Here is a 17723-nt window from a genome sequence, read left to right on the forward strand (position 1 = left end):
TGTTCCCTGCGTGTCGCTCCATGTAGCGTGGTATTGTAGAGTTCCTCAAGACCATAGAATCATGGGTTGAACCAGGGAATCGGGCACAACAATGTGTAATGATCCTGTTGGAGTCACACACCATTTGTACATTCAGGGAATGAAATTGTTTTCGGTTGCGGTACTGGGCCTCCATGGCATGTGGGACGACCAATTCCACATAGGTGCAGTCGATGGCACCAATGCAACCCGGTATGCCGGCAAGTGCCTGGAATCCCACTTTTGTGTTCGTAATTTCCTGCTCCGAGCGTGGTAGGGAGATGTAGTCGTCTGCGTGCTGCAGGAGGGCATCGAGCACTTGCAATAGTGTCCGTGAGAACAGTGGCTGAGAAATGCCATGCAACTGTCCGACTGTGTGCTGGTAGGTGCCTGTGGCCAGGAAGTGTAGTACAGACACCACCTTCAGTAGGGGTGGGATGGCGGTTGGGCTATCTATCATGCTGACAAGGTCAGCCTGTGTCATGTCCACAATGGCGGCTATGGTGTCCCGGTCCAGACGGTAGAGGGTGTGGATCTGCTCATCAGTGAGGTTGAACGGATGTGCTCGGAGGCGTGGGATTGCGGGCTGCCTGCGTGGTGGTAGTGGCTGTGCTGGCGGCCCTTGCTGGCCCTGCCTTGGCCTCCTCCTCCTCCTGCGTCTCCACCATGCGGCCGGTTGTAGTTGGTGTTCGTCTTCTTCTTGGAGTTGGAGTACTTGCAGTGCTATCAGGTCCCCCAGGGCCAACATCGCGAGTCCTGCCGGTAGCATTTCGGTGTGGTTGTGGGAGGAGACTGGGTGTGCAATTTATGTGTTTTCAGGCTGTATGGCCTCCACCTGTGGTGATTCATTCCACCTGTGCAAACTGCTCTCCCCTTTGGCCGAGCACGTCCCGCGCACAACGCTGCAATTCGGGGAATGGCATCTTGCTATTGCAATCATGTATTTGTACCCGATGGCCGTGTAACATTGGTTGACATGGTCATTCTGCTGTGGTCCCATTGTTTCACATACTATCTGTGCAGTCGCGAACAGACTTGTGAAGGGTCAGTGGAACGTAGTACTTGAGTAACGGTGGGCCCTCATGCATCACTGTACCGAGTTGCAACGACGGGCGGGGCGTCCCATTTGTGGGTGAAGGCAGTTGCCATTTTCACACACAGCCGCACTCGATGGATTAATTAGTGATTTCAAGCGGCCACAGATGCCTTTTCGCCGTGATGTTGCAAATGAGGAATTCGAAGGGCGGCGCTTTCGGTTATCAGCTAGCGGCGAGGAGATGCCCACAGGTCTGACTGCAAATATAACGTTCTATTGTTCAATGTCCTTGAGACAGGGGCCATGGCGAGGATGCAATGATTGATATGAATAGTTTGGGATGCGCAATAGCGACGTGGGCGATGAGGCCGGCCGTTCCCAAATACATGTTACTTCACAACACTGGAATTACGGGCTGGGGCACTGTGGATTTTGCAGGCTGCATAACGCACAGACTCAATGGATGTTTCTAATGTTATGTGAGTAATTATTCAGGCGTTTTGATCCCGGGATGAGGGAATGATGAATGGATGCATGGGCAGGTGATTTGATACAGAGTTTGCCATGTACAGGGCTTCTTGGGATCTATCCGCCTCCCCTACGCTATGTGATGCAGGGCTGCCATAGTGGGACCATCGTCTATCTGGCCTTGTTGAGCCCTCCCTGTCTCGACGCGCCCTCAGACACTTGTGTCCATGCACGTCAACATTCCCATCTGATGGATTCTGTTTTGACAGACGCATGCACAGGTACACTCGTTTGTGATGGTGTTTGCACCTCGATATAGATGGTTATGAGTCGCTAGTGGTTTTGGGGTGGTGATGATCCTTTGGAGTGGGCTAGCATGCATATGGCTGTGGATTTAGTGTGATCATTGAAGTGAGTTGTTGGAATGTAGTTCTGATGGCCATTCTGTTCTTTTTCTTTTCTTTTGGTTGACAGGTATCTCCTCCCCTTTTGCCACTGCCATCTGTATGCCACTCCTGCAGATGGGTTTTACTCCCGACACCTGCTGCTTCGTGTTAATCAGTGGAGCAGCATTACGATTTTATGGGACGATCGCCAATGGGCCACATGCCCTTACGCAGTACTGGTGGCTCGGAGCAACATTTCGGCCTTTCAGCTGGACTAGTGCCTCCCCATTGGGACGGCCCTGCGGTTCTGTGCGCTTCCATGTTGCCTTTTCGTACGTGAATGTGGCTCTGTGTACCATGAGGGAACAGGGCGTCACACAAGTAGTGGCTGGTCATTTCTTGCGGATGCAGCCCACAATGGTGAAAAGTGTTTTGGAGTTCATGGCCTGATGGCTGTATGGGCTTGGTGATTTTGATGTGCATTAAATTTCTATTCTGATTTGGCCCGTGTAGCGTTCTTCTTTGCAAGTGATGTGGCATATGCCTATTTGGGGGGCGATGTATTGTGAGGAGATCTGCATTGGGTTCCAGCTTCGGAGTTTAGTTGCGTGGTACTGTACTGGGCGCGTTTGCCTACGAAGCCCGTGAGGTCAGGGATGGGGGCTGCCAATATGACAGTTTGAATGTTGTCATGCTCAGGGGCGGGGGATTGGGTTTTGTGTAACAGATGCCGGTCAGCCAGGTGGACTGGTGGAATGATGTGATTCTCGGAATATTGCTGGTCACAGGTGCCTGTGTTTGCGTGCGTTTCTTGGTGGGGGACTGTGGTCATGTCCATTGGGATGGCTTCTGTATTCGTGCCATCTGTGCCCTGCAGCTCCCATTGGCCCCTCTTGTGTTTCTTTTGTTCGTTGCCATGCATGGGTGACTTGTACATTTCAATGGTTGCATTGTGACTTCATTGCACCTACGGGGAGTTGTACTTTGTGGGCAGGGAGCGGTGTACAGGCACTCAGTGGGGCCGTTTACGGTTGGTTCGCGATGCCGTACTTCTCACCATGGCGGTATGGTACATTCCGCCATGCTTGATGGCGTTAGGTACATGTCCGCTAGGGTCGGAATTGGCGTACCCTTGCACCATGGTGGTTTTTGCGGTTTGGCATGGCGCGCGCGCGCGTACTTGGTGCAGTTAGCGTTGGCGTTCACTACGGTGTCGCTAATGGCTTCGTACTTTGCGGTGACGGGTCATAATCGCACCGAGCGCTATTCGATGGCGGTCTTGCATTTCCGCCATCGTTTTTCGATTTCCGCCAGGGTCGTAATGAGGGCCCATGCCTTTAATTCTCTCTCTCATGTACTCATCCATGTACGAACAGTCAAAATTGGTAACACACTCCCAACCACAACACCATACCTCCACTCTCTCAACACACGCCAAACAGTCTCAATCAAGTCCTCCTCCACTTGCTGCACACTCCTCTCTGGTCAATTTGTCCTCCTCCGCCTTCTCTCTGCCCTCATCCGCACACCTTTCACTAACAACTAATTCTGCTTGCTTTTTATAGCCCTTCGTTCCTGCCCAGAAAATACCCACAGATCCCATTGGCTGCCCGCGTTAGCTGCTTTCCTGAGCCAATCTCTATCTGACCTATCCCCTTGTGGGTCAGAACTACCCGTAGAAGCCATGGACCTTTTGACAGAGTTCTTAACCCTTTCCAACTAATGGGTTATCCAGCGGTTGGTCTGTATAACCTCACCTGTCCCCTGGCTAGCCAATCCACAGCATCACAATTGTAAATGTGATTTTATGTTTTACTGGACCTCAATGGCAACATACACATTCGTGATTGGTAGTAGGTACTTTTAACATTTTAGAAGTGTGGGATGTTGGGTATCTACTCCACTACTTTAAGGCTAATATTAAGAGCTGTATATTGCTTGACTATTCTATTTGACTGCTTATACATTATCTCTACAAGACAATAAATATACATAAATGCTAAACAAGAGAGTGAGAGCATTAATAATGTGTTTCTATTTCTGATTATAAAAGACACTGGGCCTCATTACGAGTTTGGAGGTAGCCATGCCTGTAATACAGGCAGGCTATCTCCAAACTTGCAAAAAAAATGTGGCTCCTGCGAATGGGCAATTACCGGGTCATGGCAAGTTTGGCGGACCCGACAATTGCTCATTCGTGGGTGCCAGTAATAAGGGACTCCCCATCCGGCCCTATAGGGCTGAATGGGAATGGGGAGGGTGGTAGCACCGGTACAGTTAATAATGGTACCGGTGCTAACATCATGTTATGCTCGCGGTGCCGGTACGGCCACCAGGTCAGACCTGGTGGCTGCAAGGGCACCCGCAAGCAGAACTCGTAGTATTGCGGTACGGTAGAAACGGTGCTGGTAGCGATACCGGCACCGGTGTTGCCTTACTGCCATTCTTGTAATGAGGCCCACTGTATTGCAAGTGCAAACACTTGTTGGTTTAGTGATAAAACTGTATAGGGAAGATAATGATAACATTTAAAGTTTATCATACAAGGGTAATAAGCATTGAAACACAGATTCATCCAGAAGGGGGACCCACAACAATATTGCTGTCCAATAGTAAGCGTGTCAGGTGTTCAGGGGTAGTAGTGCAAGGAGGGCACGGTATCAAGAATAGACAGACACAAGTGATCGTAGTTCAAAGGTGTTTATTAAACTGTAGAGGTAGGTTGGAAAAACACCTAATCTAAACCTAAATGTAAGCTATGACCATCAAATAATAATAAGGCAGTCGTAGTGGCGTCTTGTCAAATGAAAGGGCCTATACTAAGAAAAACCTATGGCCAATCCTTACAACTAAATACAAAAAGAGTGTGGGACAAGGTTTACAAGAAAGAAAGAAGTGTTCACAAATGATAAGTAAGGATGTGTTAGCCAGGGGTCTCCCTTCCCCATGTTTTGGGCACGGGACAAGGCAGGGCTCCTGAGCACAGGGCACTCTCGAGCTTTCCCAGCACGAGACTACAGTTCAATTTTCAGCTATCAGGAACTTCGGTGGTTAAGTCTCTTTTTTACAAAAAGTCTCTTGCCTCCGAGGACCTGATGTGTTCTAAAAATAAAACAAAAAGTTCCTTTCCGTAGGTACGTTGGGTGATGACTTTTCACCTCTGGGTCGCCCTCTTCCAGGCTCGGATCAACAAAAGTTTATAACGATATCAGGACCTTTGGTGTTTAGCTCTCTTGCTTTCTAGGGCCTGGTATGTTCAAAATCATAAATAAAGTTCCTTTCTGATTGCCCTTGGGTGATGATTCTTCATCCCTGGGTCCCCCTCTTCCAGGCTCAAACCCCTCTCGTATTAGAGCCTTCCTTCGTCGGGTTCACTATTGCTTGTGTTCAATGATTTTATCTGTTATATTCACCTGTCTGTGGGTAATGGCTTTTCACCCCCACTGGATCCCCTCTTCCGGGCTCAGACCCTTCTCAAATGTTTGCCTTCCTCCGTCAGGTTCACTACCGCTTTTGTCAAATCAATTTCACTTATGGCATTCACAAATCTTAATGTCTTTGTATTAAACAGTCCACTGTAGACATCCCTCCATCGGGTTCAATCTTGCCAACACAATGTCAATTTTGGCATCAGGCTTTGCCCCGTTCTATCATCATCCCTATGTCGGTTTCACTCTTGCCATCCACACAGTTCTTTCTCCTTTCTCACTTTGCAGGATTCATCTCCTTTAGCTTTCCAATTACGTGTTGGTCAAAGACTTTTGACTGTAAAGGGGATTTTGCGAGACCCCTGTATGACCACTATGGCCTCTTTCTTCCGACTCTCCTAGGCCCTTCTGGTATCGGTAGTTTCAACAAACGTGGGATTAACCAGAGTCTTTCGAATAAGCACCCACATGGTGTCGGACCCCCCTGCAGCTGGTTTTCCCTAATGTTAACAGTTCTTTGAACTTTCTTCACTTTTCCATTTGCAACTTTCGTTCAACATAGTTCGGTTTCTTATCCGCTCTCCCCTCGACTCACCGACTTTGATGAACCGCTTGGTTTTTCCTGTCTCTGGAGTCAAGGCCGGTACTACGGTTGCAAGTGTCTTTCCCTGTTCTGATTATCAGTGTAGGCATTCTACTTGTACCGTTGACATCTGCTGCAACACACACTGGCGATTGTCTGCGGTCTTACAATTCCTTTCAGCGTGGCTTCGCGGGTCTGTGTCGGAAAGGGCAAGGTCACTTCTCTCCTTGTCACCCTTTTGGTTCTCGTCGCCTTTCTCCTGCTTTTGAACTGCCGGTCCTTGGATAGCTATTTCGTTGTGCCATCTGCCTTGCTCATCGTGTGCTCTCGTGCTCCACCTTTTATCCCAGTGCCGAAGCGAAAGTGCTGTCATGTGTGTGTGGTTCTGGTCAATTGCCTGACCCTTGTGTTGGGACATGTCAGGTAAACGGGTCCAGTGTTAGTCCGCTTTCGTGGTGTAAGAAGGAGCTTGTGTCGAAAAGGGGGAGTGGGAGGGTAAGAGTCTCTGAGTATCCTACGTGGTAGGCTGGGGAAAAGGTGTTATAAGAAGGGGGATACCTTGTCTCACCCGTCGGTGTCCCGCTTCCACTCCCTGAGGACCCCTCATCCAGGTGATTCTCCCTCATTGGTTCACCCCCAGGAGCTGGATCCAATAGCGACGGTCGTGTCCTGGCCACCTGGATGACATATCCCCAGGGACTAGTCAGGGGGACATCTTCAGGTTTCTCACATACCCTTCCCCTATGCGAGGTGGATATGCCTGTTCTTTGTCCAGGCTCTCTGTTAAGACCCGAAAGACAACAGGGACAAGAGATGTCCAGGAACGCTCGCATATTCCACTGATTGGTTTTGGTTGGTGTAGGTAGAGGTGGAGTGATTTTACCGGTCACTCTAAAATAACCTGTAATTAGGTTTTGAGGGTTGTTTCCTGTTTAATAGGATCAGTCTCTTCCCAGTCCTATATTGGAGAGCCTTGGGAGTAGTAGTCTGCCTGCCAGGAACTCTGGGGTAATAAATCTCCATATGGAGGAGGAGTTTCCTGCAAGAGAGCAGAGAATGTGGGAAAATTCCGTCCCAGGATAACTTCTTTGGGGAGCCCATGAATTTTGGCTGAAGATAATTTGTAGTATTCGTCCCGGATTTTAAGGTGTACAGGTATTTTGGGGTCCACTTCATTGTCTTCATGTATACAGGTAACTAACTAGGGCTGCGTTGTCTAGGTCTGCTTTTGAAACTAAATCAGCTCATTCAGCACTTTGTTTACTACGTGAGTCAATTAAGGCCCTTACTTGCCTCCCATTTACCCAAGCCTTTTCGTAGGTAAAGTCAGTAGGAGTTTGGCATAAACAGATGCTAAAGGTCTCTAGCTCTTCCTCGGGTTCTTCCCATTCTTCACCTTTTAAAAAACCTAATTCCATAGGTCCGTCCTTTGTATTCGCTGGGCGGTGCTTAGCTAATTGTCCTGTTTCTTTACAGGAAAAATAGACCAGGGAAGGTGCTTTGCTCCCTTTTACTTCCTCCCTTCTACTTTCATCTTTGGCCTTTGGATCAGTTTTTCTGATTTCTACTCTCTCTCTCGTGGCAACCCTTCTTTATTTCAGTACCACCCTCCTGGTTTATCTATTCCCTGAGGTTGAGGTTGGTGGATAGGTTTATGATCCTTCCGTTCCTCCCAACGATGGGCCAAGTGGAAATGTTTTGCTGCATCTGAATGGTTTTGTGAGGTTTCGATGGCCATGGCTAAGGTAGGTCGATTTACCTGCAGAACAGCCTTTTGCAAAAAAGAGGGTAATGAATTAGTGAATTGTTCTAGCGTGATCATCTCCGTCACTTTGTCTAAGGATTTGTTACTGATCCACAGGGCCACAGTGTTTTTGACCCTTTCACCCATTTCTAAGGGGGTTTCACCTGGGTTCTATCTAATGGCCCTCAACTTCTGCCGATAAAAATTACAGGTTTGTCCCACTCTTTTTAACAGCCCTTCTTTGATGGATAGAAAGGTGGCTCCCTGTGCAAGATTAAGGATCTGATAGGAGGTTTGTAGTTCGCCTTTATATAAGGGGCTAAATAACATCTTCTAAGGTTCTCCCCCATCCTAGTTGTTCAGCTAGGCGTTCGAAGTTGAAGAAAACATTTCCTAAATCTTCGCCTTCAAGATATGGCTGAAGAACCCCCTGCAGTAGTAAAGGTCTCGCTTGCAGTTTAATTAGTTTAGCCAAACTCTTTTGAAGTCTAATCTCGGCTTGCATCTGATGGTGTGTTAACTGGGCGATGACATTGACTAGGTCAGCCATTTCTTCTGGGGGTGTAAGGGTCTCTTCTGTAGATGGTTCCGAATCAGAAAGGAAGCAACTCTTGACTTCATCGGATAAGGTCTTGAAGTCGTCTGATTCTTCCGAGTCTGTCGAAGTAACAAGCTGCGGTAAATGAATCTCTACACCTGATGACCCTCCAACAGATAACGACTGGGTACCATAAAAAAAAAAAGTTTGGAAGGAGGGGGATTCTGAGCACTAGGTCTGATAAAGGAAAAAATAGGCTGAACATTTAGGATTATTCGGTCCCACGGTTGTATGTGGTAATGGGAGAGATGAAGTGCATCTAGCAGTACTTGGGTTTTGAAGAACAGATCTTGTTAACCAGCTGGGACATGCAAATGAGAGAAAAACACATCTTTCAGTGTGGATACACGGTCAGAGTCAAGGATAGCAACTATTTTATTTCCCCCTTCTGGGGGTACCACAATTATAAGCATGGGTTTCATTTTTATCAGTTGAATCATATCCCACCTCTAACACCATATGTAAAGACACCATATGTAAAGAAGGCATGGTATCAAGAATGGACAGACATAAATGATCACAGTTCAAGGGTGTTTATTAAACTGTAAAAACGCCTAATCTAAACCTAAATTTAAGATGGGAGCAAGCTATGACCATCAAATAATAAGGTACTACTAGTGGCGGCTTGTCAAATAAAAGGGCCTCTACTAAGAAAAACCTATGGCCAATCCTTACAACTAAATACAAAAAGAGTGTGAGATAAGGTTTACAAGAAAGAAAGAAGTATTCACAAATGATAAGTCAGAATGTGTTAGCCGGGGGTCTCCCTTCTCCATGTTTTAAGCACGGGACAAGGCGGAACTCCTGAGCACAGCACACTCTTTAGCTTTCCCAGCATGAGATGACAGTTCTGTTTTCAGCTATCAGGACCTTCGGTGGTTAAGTCTCTTTTCTACAAAATGTCTCTTGCCTTCTTGGACATGATGTGTTCAAAAATAACAAAAGAAAAAGTTCCTTTCCATGGGTACGTTGGGTGATGACTTTTCATCACTGGGTCCCCCTCTTCCGGGGTTAGATCCACAACGGTTCCTAGTGATATCAGGACCGTCGGTGGTTAGCTCTCTTGCTTTTGAGGGCCTGGTAAATTCCTTTTGTGATTGCACTTGGGTGGTGACTCTTCACCCCTGGGTTCCCCTCTTCCGGGCTCAGACCCCTCTTGTATTTCAGCTTCCTTCTGTCGGGTTCACTATGGCTTGTGTTCAATGATTTTATCTGTTATATTCACGTGTCGGTGGGTGATGGCTTTTCATCCCCCTGGGTCCCCCTCTTCCGGGCTCAGACCCTTCTCAAATGTTTGCCTCCCTTCGTCGGGTACACTATGGCTTTTGTCAAATCAATTTCACTTATGCATTTACAAATCTTAATGTCTTTTCAAACAGTCTACTGTGGACATCCCTGTGTCGGGTTCACTCTTGTCAACACAATGTTCATTTGGACATCAGGTTTCGCCCCGTTCTATCGGCATCCCCCCGTCGGGTGCACTCTTGCCAACCACACAGTTCTTTCTCCTTTCTCACTGAACACAAATCAAGAAAAAAAGAGCACCAACAATAGACATAGGAGAAAAGGCAGTTGGTTAGAACAATAGGCAGAATACTGGGCCCCTACCACCAGGCACAGTTCTGTATGAGAATGCCCCCACCTGGGCAACCTGTAAATAAAGATATATCATACAAGCCCAGTCCATATATTGTTCACAAGAGTCTTATTTCCTTCTAAATAGTTCTACAACCCCAATGTACCTGGAAAAGCGGAGTTCGACGTCAGGGTCGTCGACGGATCCTTCTTGAGTGCCTCCCTTTAAGGCAGGAGCCACAGATCGTCGAGACCCGAGAGGAAAAAGGGTGAACACTGTCGTTGCGGCAGCACCTTCGGTTATTGTGGTGCTCGTTGAGGATTGTTCGAAAACGACCTGCAAGCTGAGGCATGTGGTGCACCTCGATGACGAGTGTTTGTTGCCGCAAAGAGTCAATGAAGAACTTTGGCCCAGCAAGTGAGCCGGCGTCTGGCGTTGGCGAATGGGACGGGACCACTGATGGCTTTAGTAGCTTTGTCAGCATCTCTGAGGTCTTCGGGTGGCAGGGAACCCACCGGCAGATTCCCCTCAGTCGTCGGTGGCATTGACTTTCTCCGGCAGGACGAAAGCAGTTGACGAGGATGAGCAAGGGAGTCCTTGTTTCAATGTTTTTAGGCAAAGGGGCACTGCAGCTCCGGTCGGCGACGGTGGTCGTCGAAGGTGGACGGCTATCTGGTGCATCTCTTCGTTCTCCTCGGCAGTCCCCTTCTCTGGTTAGAAGCCGTTCGTAGGTCTGTCTACCAGGGAGCTTTGGCAAAGATCAGCTCGTGCACGATGGTTCCTCGCAGCTCGGGGAGAGGTCTCCTAGCCAGGTCCTCTCTTGGATCAGTCCCTTGAAGGCACAGCAGCTTTTAAATTAGTGAAGGACAGCAGCAGCAGTTCTTCTTCTTCCAGTGAGCTTCAAAGTTAAGAATCGATTTCATCTTCAGCTTCTGAACGATTTCTAGCAGTGAGAGGCCCCCAGGTATACTGTTGATCTCCCATTCACTCTGCTGGGTCCCACTCAGGCAACCAATCATTCAGAATGGCATTCAGGCAGTCAAGCATGCAATCAGGCGTACGGTGCATTCAAGCCATTCTTCACCATCCAGACACTCACAACACAGAATGTGGATTCGGACAGGCACTCTGCCATTCAGCACTACACACTCCATTCATACCAGTTTCGGGCAGGGCTGTCTCAGTCATTGTGTGAAACACTAGATACTAGACACCCATAACACAGAATGCGTATTCGTCACACACTCCATTCACCCAGGTCCCACCCCATGGGTGTACCCACAAAATACAGTCATTGGGAAGGCTCCAGCCAGTCTGACCTGGACTTCTACCCAACAGTCAGGGGGAAAGGATAGAGTCAGGGCTTCCTGGGACTTTGGGAAAAGTGAGGTAACAGGCGATAGAAAGCAAGAGGCCACAGGGACCATCTTGTTTCCTATCAGCAATCCACTGATTTCAATGACAGGGCCTGGGCATCCCAAAATGGAGAATGTGCAGGGCACCTGTCAATTCAGCATGGAGCTGCCACCAGCCATACCCTGCTCTGTGGGGCACACACAAGTGCCCAAAAACATACACTAGGAGTACAGGGTTGTACTCCCACCCATGGGTGCCATAAGGGTATTCCAAGGTTCTGTTCATCAAACCAAACAGAGGAATAGCCGCACTTCCAGGAGTCCCACATGAACTCATGCGCAGAAAACAAGACAGAACACATGATGAAAAGCAATAAAGGACAAGGATTCAGAGACCCTGTCCCTCTGATGCATTTCCAGTATCACAGTCGCCCCCCCCCACCCAGACTGAGTTTACGGTGTCTAATCTCCCACGAGATTGACACTCTCATCCAGACGGTCAACATACCTTGTGGAAAGGCCATCTGCATTAACATGACTCTTCCCTGGTCTATGCTCTATGGTGAAGTCTAGCCCTTGCAGGCTATTGGACCACCTAAGCAGCTTCAGGTTTTCACCCTTCATCTGCATTTGGACCTTGAAGGTAGACCCTGTAAGGTAGGGCATAAAATGCCCAAGGCTCCAAACTATATTGAAAAATTCCTTTTCAACAGTAGTCCACCTAAGTTCTCTACCCTTGAGTTGTCTACTGATGAATATGATCGGATGTTCCCTCCCTTTGTCATCTAATTGGGACAAGACAGCTCCAATTCCGGTGTCGCAGGCATCTGCCTGGACGATAAAGGGCTTGCTGTAATCAGGTGCACACAACACAGGTGCCCTAAACAGACTATTTCAAGCCAACAAAGGCCCTCTGACAGTCTTCTGCCAATTAACCTTCCTTGGTTGTTTGGGCGAAGTCAGAGGGGCAGCTATGGTTCCATAATCCGCCAAGAAGTTGCGATAATACCCAGTGAGGCCCAAAAAGGCTCTTACCTGGGTTTGAGTAATGGGAGTCTCCCAATCATGTACATCCTGTACTTTACTGGGGAGAGGTTGGATTTGACGCCTACCTCATGACCAAGATACGTGACTTTCCTCTGAGCTATCTGGCACTTTGTGGCCTTGATAGTGAGGTTAGCCCTTTTCAAGGCCTGCAACACTTTATCCAAGTGAGTCAAATGCTCCTCCAAGTGGTACTGTAGACAGAAATGTGGTCTAAGTAGACCACACAAAAGGCCTCCAGCCCACTGAGTGCATGATTGACTAAACGTTGCAAAGTGGCAGGTGCATTCTTCAACCCAAAAGGCATGACTCTAAACTGGTAGTGCCTCTCAGGTGTTGAGAATGCAGTCTTTTCCTTGGCATGGTCCGTCAGAGCTATTTGCCAATAGCCTGAGGTAAGGTCAAAGGTGCTCACAAATTTGGCAGCACCTATGGTGTCCACAAGCTCATCATCCCTGGGCAAGGGGGGCGCATCAGTTTTGGTGACAGCAGTGACTCCTCTGTAGTCCACACAGAACCTCCAATCCTCGGTACCTGCCTGGGAACTTGTGATGTGGACAAGGACCACTGGACTGGACCAGGGACTGATTGAGGGCTCAATAACACCCAGATCCAACATCTTGGCGACCTCAGCCTGGATGTGGATCTTAACTGTATCTGACATACGGTAGCACCTGCTTTTGACAGGCACACTGTCACCACTGTCAGTTTGGTGCCTACACCACAGTGTAAGGCCTGGATTCGGTGAAAACAGAGAGGCATACTGCCGTAGCAAAGCCCTGAATGGCCTCTGCTGCTCTGTCGTCAGATCTGGAGAGAGATGCACTCCCTCCACTGAGCCACCTTGAGGGTTGCTATGCAGCAAGTTAGGAAGGGACTCACTCTCATCCTCTTCTTGCTTTGAGGCCAGCAAGAGACATGAGACTTCCGCTCACCTATGGAAAGTCTTGAGCCTGTTAACATGGAAGACCTGAGGGGTTACCCCAGGTACTCCCATGATAGTTGACTTCGCCCATCTTGGAGATTATCCTGAAGGGTCCAGTCCACTTATTTGCCAAAGCTCTAGGCTTGGTAGGCTCCATCACAAGGATCTCCTGTCCTGGAGTCCACTCGACTTGTGATGCTTTAAGGTCATGCCAGTACTTATTCAATTCCTGGCTGGCCTTGAGATTCGCTGTTGCCTGCCACATCATCTGTGTCATCCTGCGTCTGAGGCCTAACACATAGTCCCCCACTTGCTTGGCAGGACTAAGAGGGGTGGCTTCCAAGCCTTCTCTGATCAAGGTAAGGGGCCCCCTCACGGGATGTCCAAAGAGTAACTCAAAGGGGCTGAAACCAACACCCTCCTGAGATACCTCTCTGTAAGCAAACAGCAGGCCTGGCAGGAGGAGGTCCCATTTCCTCCTTAGGGACTCTTCCAAAGCACCTAGCATGCCCTTGAGAGTTTTATTAAATCTCTCGACCAGGCGGTTGGTCTGGAGATGGTAAGAGGTGGAGAACTTGTAGGTTACCCCACACTCTTTCCACATGGTTTTCATGTAAATCGACATGAAGTTGGATCATCTGTCAGACAACCTCCTTAGGAAATCCAACATGGGTGAAAATGCCCAGGAGAGCCCTGGCAACTACCTTCGCAGTCACAGTCCGAAGCGGTATAGCCTCAGGATACCTGGTGACATGATCAACCAAGACCAGGATGATCAAGTGTCCACCCGAACGGGGATGGTCAAGGGGACCGACAATGTCAATGCCTACCCTCTCAAATAGTATGCCAACCACTGGCAACGGCTGCAGTGGGGCAATGACACTGCCTCCAGTCTTGCCAGACAACTGACAAGTTAGACAGGTCCTGCAGTCGGACTCCACTTCTACTCCCATCCGGGGCCAGTAGAAATGGGCAGAGAGCCTCTGCTTAGTCTTCTTGGTACCAAGATGACCAACTAGGGGCACCGCATGCGACAACTGCAGTAGGAAGGGCCTGCAAACCTGGGGTATCACCAACCTCTTGAGGGCACCGGGTTCAGGCTTAGTGGCCTCACTAACAAGGAGCTCACCCTTCCAATATATCCGGAATGTCCTAGGCACTTCTCCCTGTGCCTGGGACAGGGCCTGTTTCCTCAGACCCTTGAGAGAGAGTGGCCCTCTCTCTGACCCTAGCAGAAGTCTGCCCCGGGATGGTCCCCCTTCAGCCAACAGGCATTGAAGATCAGGGCAGTCCTCCGGTCTGAGGGTCTATTGCCTCGTCTCCCTCAGGAGTTGAGTTTTGGATCCAGCCCGTCCGGAGCATGAAGCCCAATGGGTGCTGCAGGAGCAGCAGGAAGAGAAGGGGTCCCTTTCGCAGAGGCAGCCTTCTTGCTCTTCTTTCTTCATGCCTTGGGTTTCCCCGTCGGAGAGGGGACCGGACACGCAGCCAGACCCGGTGTGACCTGTTATCAGGTGACCGCCACAGCAGCCATGGGTAGACCATCCAAGATCATCCCCATCTCTACCAAATCATTTCCTAACAAAATGTTAGCAGGCACATTGTCATGAACGAGGACAGGAATCTTTGCTGTCTTGTCTCCAATCGTAATGTTGACTAAGGCTACAGGCGATAATTTGGGAGGCCCACCTGCTAACCTTGTGGTTCTCAGAGGAGCACCTACATAGTCCTCTGGCTTGAGCAGGGTCCTGTCCACCACTGTCATGCTTGCCCCTGTGTCTCTCAAGCCAGTAGAAGGCTGGCCATTCAAGAGAACACTTCTCAAAAACCTACGAGTGTTCTGTGGGATAGTAGCCAGTACTTCTGCGTACTGGTCCCAGGCCCCAAGGGACACTAGGGAAATCTCTACAGGAGCACCGAATGTGATTCCTGTAGAGGAGGGGGGGACAGTGGCTTCCATCTCAGGCATGGGGTAAGGGTAGGTCAGGCTGACAGCCTGGACTCCAAGTGCCTTACCTTTACACCTGGGGTCAAGCTTGTTGTGATCCAGAACCCCACAGTCCCAACAAGTGCCAGGAATGCAGAGTACAGTACTGGAACCACTGGGAACCTGCTTTGCAGCAGGTGGACCACTACTCTTACTGCCACCCACATAGGACATATGCCCACTAGATTTGTGGGTCTTAGGAGAGGGAGGCTTTGGTTTACCTGACTGTGATTGCTTTTGGGACTCCTCAGCCTTCTGAGAGGTCCCCTTTTCTTTGTCCTTGTCCTCCCGACTGGAGTCCTTAGGGGACACCCAGTGGGAGACCCACTTGTCAGCCAGCCTGGCCAGCTTAAAGGGATCTAAAATGTTCTGGTCAGCAACATACTGACACAGCTCCAGTGAACAGGCTTCTGAAAAATGCTCAAAAAACAAAAAGGTGTGACAATTCAACAAACGTTTTCACTTTGTAACTATCAATCCACCCCATCATGTTCATGTGCGCAGCACTCACCCAGTCAACTCAAGACACATTCTCTCTTTTCTTGAATTCCCTGAACCTTTTAAGGTATTGGGTAGTGTCTTGCCAAACTTGGCAATCAAAGCAGACTTCATGCACTCATACTGACTCCTTTCTTCCACACTCAGTTTCAGAATACAGTCATATCCAGTCTGAGGCACTCTGCTTAACAAACACTTAGCCCAATCTCTGCATCATGTATTGCACAAGTCATTTAAAATCTTCAATCCATTGGAGGATATCAGAACCCTCCGCATACACACCAACCAAATCTTTCATAAACTTGGTGGCTGGAGACCTGACACTCAACTGGTTTCGCTGAAGTCTCCACCCTAGCTTTCTACATCTGAATTTTCTGGTGCTCAGTATCCCCATCTTTGAGTATCACTTGCTGTGCCAGCTCCTCTTTCATTAACTCAGCTTCTTTTTCCAGCTTTTTGTATTGAAAGGCTACCTGTTCCCATTGCAGCTCCAATTTTAAAAGTTCAATCTTGAGCAGTGCTGGTGTTCGGAATAGAGGCAGCAGGAATGGTGGCATTCCCAGGATCAGATTCAGTAATAACCCCAGGGGCAGAGTCCTCATTGGTTGCGCCCCCCACCCCCTTCAAGAGCTTCACAATCAGTCTGGTAGTCCACCAGGGCAGCTATCATCTCAGCCCTAGACTTATCCACAAAAGTCTAATTCCCTGGCTTCACAAGCACTCTGGAGAGCCTCTAAGCTCATCCAAGTCAATTTACCATTTGCAATAGACTCCATTGCTTGTAATGTAGTTATCTTGTACACAACTAAACCTCAATTTAACAAAGTGTAGATATTTTGTAAGTGGCAAGGTTACAAACGGACTCTTAAAACCGTAAGCATCCCACCGCTGCCACCAGTGTAAAGACTAGAGAGGGGTGTCTGTACTCCTGCTCCCTATATGGTAGAGGGGAGGCACAGAAGGCCCTAGCCAAGATTCTCTATACTGGTAAAACATGGCAAGCAATCAAGGCCTAGCTTCTCAGGAAATGATGCGGGCTGGTTCTTAAGTACAGTGTAGTCCCCAAGCACCCGCAAAGGAATGACCACACACTGTATTAGTGAAAACACAGCCTTTATATAATTAAGGTTCAAGGTTATATACACAATAACAATAACTCACTTTGTGCTCAGTTAATCTACAATGGCAAATATATACTCAGTTCTACGTACTGCAATTACTATCAGATTTCATTAAAGTGCATCAACTGGACTTAGTTTAAATGTCACACAAATCGAGTAATAAAGAGAAGCAACAATAGATGTAGGAGAAAAAGCAGTTGGTTAGAAGAATAGGCAGAATACTGGGCCCCTACCACCAGGCACAGTTCTGTATGAGGATCCCCCACCTGGGCAACCTGCAAATAAAGATATATCGTACAAGCCAAGTCCATATATTCTTCACAAGAGTCTTATTTCTTTCTGAATAGGTCTACAACCTGGAATAGCGGAGTTCGGCATTGGGTCATCGACGGATCCTTCTTGAGTGGCTCCCTTTAAGGCAGGAGCCATGGATCATCGAGATCCCACGAGGAAAAAGGGTGAACACTGTTGTTGCGGCAACAGCTTCGGTTCTTGCGGTGCTCGTTGACGATCAGTCGAAAACGTCCTGCAAGCTGCGGCATGTGGTGCAACTCGATGACGAGTGTTTGTTGCTGGAAAGAGTCAATGAAGAACTTTGGCCCAGCAAGGGCGTTGGCTTCTGCGTCTGTGAACGGGACGGGAACACGGCTGGCTTTAGTAGATTCGCCGGCGTCTCTGAGGTCTTCGGGAGGCGGGGAACCCACTGGCGGATTCTTCACGTTTGTCGGCAGCCTTGACTTTCTCCGGCAGGACGAAAGCAGTCGACGAGGATGAGAAAGGGAGTCCTTGTTTCAATGTTCTTAGGCAAAGGAGCACTGCGCCTCCGGTCGGCGACAGCGGTCGTCAACGGCACTCCGGTGCTTCTCTTCGTTCTCCTCAGCAGTCCCCTTCTCCTGTCGGCAGCCGTTCCTAGGTCTGTCTACCAGGGAGCTTTGGCAAGGATCAGCTGGTGCATGATG

Source organism: Ambystoma mexicanum, chromosome 5q, assembly GCF_040938575.1.
Source record: "Ambystoma mexicanum isolate Mex_15411 chromosome 5q, UKY_AmexF1_1, whole genome shotgun sequence".
NCBI lineage: Eukaryota > Metazoa > Chordata > Amphibia > Caudata > Ambystomatidae > Ambystoma > Ambystoma mexicanum.